The sequence below is a fragment of the Benincasa hispida genome, chromosome 8 (genome assembly GCF_027475165.1).
Source record: "Benincasa hispida cultivar pf3 chromosome 8, pf3_genome.v1.1, whole genome shotgun sequence".
NCBI lineage: Eukaryota > Viridiplantae > Streptophyta > Magnoliopsida > Cucurbitales > Cucurbitaceae > Benincasa > Benincasa hispida.
Window position 1 is genome coordinate 65377227 of NC_143485.1, and position 7115 is coordinate 65384341.

Below are 7115 nucleotides of genomic sequence, written 5' to 3' on the forward strand. Positions count from 1 at the left end.
GCGAGAGCAAATGAGAGCGACAGAGAGATCCATGTGTATTAGACGATATTCATCTACTTATACAACTTAATGAAAAATGTTCTCTTACTTTGTAGGATAACAGGAAAGTGTCTACTAATTCGATATGGAGGTGATTGGGATGAGAACCAAAATTTGTATATTGGATGTGAGCTAACAGGAATTAATGTGCCTATTACATTGAAGTATGAAGAACTTAAAACTCACATTTATAGGGTTACAAATGTAAGTTCTTCAGAGTTTGATGTTATCGTGAGAGTTAAATATAAGCTTGACTATGAAGCCCTCCACAGTATATACAGAACGATGGTGATGTTCACTTCCTTCTTTTCCGGGAAGATCTTTGTAGAGTTCAGCTATTTGTAACGCTAAAATCGAACCATGACAGAAATGTGAATATGAGTTATAATGATACAGATGTAGACAGATAATATGAGGAATCATATGAGCTTAATTGAGAAGAGGGTCATATTCCATTGTCTATGAACATGTAGCCATCAACATTATCAATAGATAATGAAGACACTAATCCTTGGGACTTGGAAAGAAAAACTCAATGTAATGGACCTGTGCTTGGTAACAAGAGATCAGTAGGATTGACTTCAATGGATTGTGGTCCTTCAGAAGAGTGTGATCCTTTCGTGGCTGGTAATAAAAGTTCGGTAGGATTGAATTCTATGGATTGTGGTCCTTCAGAAGGGCGCGATTCTTTCGTGGCTGATAATGAGAGATCAGCAGGACTGAATTCTATAGATTGTGGTTCTACAGAGGTGCGTGGACCTGCAGTGGCTGTTAATGAGAGAATAGTAGGATTGAATTCCATGTCTTCATGTCGTAGAGAAGAATTGATTATGCCTGGTACCTCTTCATTTGAGAGATATAGAAGTTGGTCAACTTTTTTTTGAGTAAGAGTGACTTGAAAATAAGATTGTCTATTCTGTCCATAAACAATAATTTTGAATATAAGGTAAGGAATACCATCGAGAGGAGAACATTGTAGACAAATAAAATGTTGTAGGTGTGAGAATTATGGGCATAGTCGACAAAATTGCAGTGAACCGCTTACGTCCGGGTGACATACTGAATATAGTCAAAATGATTCAAATGTTGGTCAAGTTTGATTTTCTATGTGCCACTTTTGATCTTCATTGTATGCTCTAGGTACAAAACGTTGGTCGAGATTCAAATGTTTATATCTCTTTATGACTCTTTCTGTAAATGTCTCGCTCTATCTTAGCGTCACTCTCGCTAATTGCTCTCTCTAGTAACGTTACTAAACATGTTTATATCTCTTTATGACTTGTTCTGTAAATGTCTTGCTCTCTTTAAGTGTCGCTCTCGCTAGTAATGTTACTAAACTTCATATCTCTTTATAACTCGTTCTGTAAATGTTTCGCTCTCTCTTAGTGCCACTCTCGCTAATCTTGCTCTCTCTAGTAACGTTACTTAACATGTTTATATCTCTTTATCATCATTTCTATAAATGTCTCGCTCTCTCTAGTAACGTTACTTAACATGTTTATATCTTTTTATCATCATTTTTGTAAATGTCTTGCTCTCTCTTAGTGTCGCTGTCGCTAATCTTGCTCTCTCTTACTTAACATTTTAGTAAAACTATACTGGCAATTTATATACATCACATGTAAAATTACATTGAGATTTATATACATCACATGTAAAATATACATCAATAATATGGAGTGTTCGCCCACAGTTGACATGCCAATTGCATCCTATAGTAACTCATCTTCTCCTGAGTAATTACAGAAGGATCACTACTCGTCACGAAATGCTCTAAGAATTTGATTGCAAATATTCCACAATCTAGTGACTCGTGTTGTGTGTTCGTAGTAGTAGATCGAGATATTTTCCAATGGGATGTTTCTATGTCTGGCTTCCAATGTTTGAAGTCACAATAGTGAAGGAACGATGGTAGGATGTAAGTCAAAGGTTCAAAGCAAGACTCTAGCTTCTTCTTTGATGTCATGGATGGTAGTGAATCGGATACGAACAACCAGCCTCTATTTAGGTCAAATGCAATCAACATCCAAAGATCAACGATGTTTGTTCCGTATACACAAAATCCACATCTGACCACTTGACGTTGAATTTACCCATGACATGACATGGATAATAGTCGAAATGCATTTTTTCGAACCTCATGGTCTGTATTCGTATCGGCAATCTAATTCATCATTTTTATAAATATTGCAGGTGGAATCTCATGCGCCAAGGAGTATTGGATCGTCGCTTTAAACAGTGTCATAAGTACTCCATGGAGAGGGTACTTAATCAATGGATAGTCCAAAGAAAGTTGTACCTTACTTTCCTTCTATTTTGTTATTTTCTTCTTTGGTTCGGCTGGAGGTGTGTACTTGTCAACAATCTTTCTCTTACAAGTAGTCTTTCAACTCTTCGTCATAACCTACATTAATATAAAAAAAATGGTGAATATGTTGAATAACAAATATGAAGAAAGAGATTTTCCAATCACATAAGGATCATACCAGTGAATTGAGATGTATGGTGTCAGACTGTGCGGTAGGTGATGGCTTCAGCAGACATTGTTTCTCAGAAGGTAAAGTTCAATGTCTTCGCTACTCGTATATAGAGGTGGAAGGATAGTAGAAGAGACAACGGTTGAAGTATCAGGGTGATAAATAGACGAGGATGTGATATCAGGCTCTATGGGTGGAAGAACGATAGGTGAGGCCATGATATCAGGCTCTGCGGGTGGAAGAGGAATGGGTGAGGTGGATGTATCATGTTGTACAAGTGAGTTAGGTGACCGAGGTAGAGGTGGAGTGGGTGACCAAGGGAGGGGCTGGATGGGTGACCGAGGTAGGGGTGAGACAGGTGACCTAGGTAGAGGTTGGGTGGGTGACCTAGGTAGAGGATGGATGGGTGACCTATATAGAGGTTAGGTAGGTGACCGAGATAGAGGAGGGATAGGTGACCTATTGGCGTCGTGGGCTATTTGTGAAGTGGGTGACCTCGTCGTTTCAAACACCATGGAACCTTTCATAGACTGTAACAGAGACATAATGGCTGACAATTGTGCTTTGATGTCTCGCATATCTCCCTCGAGGTTCGATACACGACCATCCAAACTCGATATTGAGCTGTCAATACTCTGTAGGTATGGATATATAGAAGGATCAAAATTGACTCTTTCCTTGTGGTCTGAAACCTCAGGCTCAGAACACTCATCTTCAGGCTCAAGACATACGTGACCCACCAACACATCATGAAACATATCCTCGTTGAGGGTATAAGTGGACTAGTGGATGTTTATGTCATCATCAGATTCGTTGTCCCTCACTCTACCTTCGACATTATCTTTCTTATCACCATCCCCACCTTCTGAACTATCCTCCCCATTCGAACTATCGCCACTTTTTAAACTACTAGAGTTTCTCGAACTCTTGACGTCGAAATGTACTTATCTTACGGCCCGTCTATCAACTAGGGTGTCTCGAAAACTCTTTCTCATCATTGAACATGACATGACCCTCTTTGAATTTTGTTTGCATTAACAGTTCAACCAAGTAAGATGACTAGTGTCAATTTAATAACCAAATAAACATATTGTGGCTAGATCACACTTACATTTTGAGACTAACAAATGTCTCTCTCGAGTACTTTCAATGACACCAAGTGCCACCGTAATATACGAGGCATAACCACCTTGCTTTTTTTAGTGGCAACGTTTTTTGCTACCGACGATAGGATCTCGTACGTCCATATCTAAATATGCAACAACATATATTTATAGCGAGTACTTCATAACATAAATTCAATTGTTTGAGCTTGAGAATGAGCGTTCTATGAACCACAGAAAATGTTAAACATATTAACATAAATTTATTTATCTGAGACACCCAAGATATCCAAATTGAGATGGTTCAACCTCAACATTACTACCTTACTATTTTGAAGGATAAATCATACAAAATATCTATAAACTTTGGGGTATGTTTCGCCTTTTATTTATGTCAGAAGATTTTGAAATTTCTTAAAAAAGAAAAGACAAAGAAGCCCTTGGAGAGTTATTTTTTCTATTACAATAACCCCCCCCCCCCCCCCCCCCCCCCCCCCAAAAAAAAAAAAAAAGAAAAAGGAAAAAAGAAGTTAATGGGGAAATTGTCTAAAATAACCGTTTTAAGTTTTCAAAACTAGTGACCTTCTTACAAACTCATTCAAAGAGTATTTTTCGAGCCATCTCGCTCGAGATTGAGTCCGGTTAAGAAAACTCGTTCAGACACGTCGCCACCGATTAAGAAAAATGAAGGTCTTCTTGATTATTGATTACAAAAGCAAAGACATTCGTCGTAACATTATGCAAACACTTTATAACCAATTCAAACTCAATAACCTTTATCCCACTTATTCTATATATTTGTCATAAAAAGTCCTCATATGTTATTTCGATGTCTACAATCAAACTTTTTAATCGTCTTCCTATATATTCTTTCTCATTTTCCTTCATTTTCCCCCAAAACAAATAAATATATGAGATATCTTGAAAAAAGCAAGCCAAACAGATATACTAAAAGGTTACTAATAACCATCAAAATCTCGAAAATAATAATGAATCTCGGTGAAAACATGTTTTCACCTTGTCTGAGATTTAACCCTTTATAGTCAATCCCGGGTCAAAGAGTACCAATCTCGGGCGAGATAAATGCATTTAGACTGAGATTATGTAAATAACCATGCAAACCACTTTTTTGGGGTCGACAACATGAATTTTAGAAACAAAAAAATATTTAACAAAGAAAAGATAGACATATATATCTTGTTTTCATGATTTTGTGCATAGATATGGGTTGAGAGGGTTTTTAAAACTTTGGTAAAATATTTTTAGAGCAAAACTTGTAGAGCAAGTTAAATAATGAGTTTCTAAAATAATAATATAATAATCATAGTATAATATAATATCTGAGGGCATGATAGTAAATTAAACATTTTAATAATCGATCCAAACATGTTGAGAAAATTTTATTTTTTGTTTTTTAATTAAATCTCGAGGCTCGATCTCGAGCGAGATGACTCAAGAAATACTCTTTGAACGAGTTTTTGAACATGGTGCTAGTTTTATATAGTGAAAACTTAAATGCATACAACGTGTTCATACAGAGAAATTGATGCTTAATCTGGCAAAAACCTATAATGACTATCAGTTTTATTTGCCAGTATTTTTGGATTTTTGTGGTAGAATTTACCGCAGTGGTGTCTTGCATTTTCATGATCGTGATGTAGCAAGAAACTTGATAGTCTTTGCGGATGCAAGCCACAAAACAATATGTAGTGAGAAGGATTTTCGTAAAAATGCTAATTATGGTACAATGTTCCATTATAAGTCTTTTGAGACCCATCAAGAGATTGATCATTGGCTAAATGCCAATGTATTCAACAAAAGTAATCAAGATTTGATCGAGCATTATTGAAAAGCAAAATACCCCTTTCAGTTCTTATACGGACTGTTAACTTCTTTTTATGGGAATTTTTCATATTTGAATATACCAATTACCCAAGAAGCCTCTACGAGTGCGTATCAGATTATAAGTTACTTTTTGTTGGATGAAACTCTGGCTAAGAAAACGAATATCATTCATTCTTCGGATGGCAAACCCTAAAATGTTTATTGTTTCATCCTTGAAGAGTTCAGGAAGTACATGATGAAGGACCATCCGTTGGAGGGACACGCCAAAGGTGCCGCGAGGCCAATGATAAATCTCACGGTGTGGACTATTTAAGAGAAATGTGAAAGTTTTAAGTGAAGCATCTCATGCCTCAAGTACCATTTACTGAATGTTCTACCTAGGGGTTCATTAACATAGACAATCCATCCATCTACTGATTTTAGTCTAAGTTGTCTTTTTAAACTCTGCTCATAAACAACGTTTGTTTATGAAATATGAACAAGTTCAAGTAGTCACATTTAAACACTTTAATAGACTTTTCTTAACTTGCATGCACGCATCAAATCTATCTAATTCACTTTTCCAGGTAAGTTCCCAGGTAGGGGTGTTACGTTTCCGTCAACTTAAATACTCCAGGCTAGATAGAACTCACCTTAGATAAAAGGTCCCTTATAGATAGATTTGTTACACTTTAACCTTTTATTAGCCAATTTAATTATATTAAACTGATTAAAAGATTAAAGCCTTAGGGTTGCTAATCGTATTAGAACCATGATCTTAGGTCTAGGTGATCCAAGTTTTAAACACTTTAAAACCATGAATTAAACCTAAGTGAGTATGCATGTCTGTCTTATTCCTTTTAGTTCTAATTTCTCTTAACTTTTAAAAAGAAACAACTAAAATATTGCGCACAATGAGGCGTTTATAGCATTTATAAAATAATCTATGTGTCATGCTTCATGCAATGTCCGGTCATTACTATATATAACTTTTATATAATGTATAACAACCAAGAAAACATGCTATCATTCACCCTTTATACTATAACATTTATAATATAAAGATGATGCATGTCAATGCTTTTTATGCATGCATAAATATAACTCTTATATTATATGATGCATGAGCATGCTCTTACATAATTAAAATCATGCTTCTCTAAATTATAACAATTACAATAAAGAGATGATGCATGACCATTGCATAACCTAAGGTGGGATTTACTATATGTGCATACCATATGACATATAAAAACATACATCACATGTAATAAGTAAAGGATTAATGGACCGGGATATGCCTTTACAAAAAAAAAAAAAAAATCGGAATGAAAAAATCCTATCTATTACATTTTTCATCAAGCAAACTGGTTCACAGGCAAACCGAGTCTTGAAATGCCAGGAGGTCTTCATCGTGTAGAAAACTTCAGTAGGTAGATGATCGTTCAGCGCACACTATACAATAGGAGCATAAGTAAACGATCGCATAGACGACGACGAGGTTGCGAAGCCTAATCGTCTATGCGATCGTGCAGCACGATGACAGGTAAACGATTTACCTTGCGTTACTAAGCGATCGTTTAGTTAGTTACTAAGCGATGAAGCTTGCTAACCTAAACGATCGTCTAGCGCACGTGCTTTAAACGATACGTGAGCATCTTATCGTCTACAC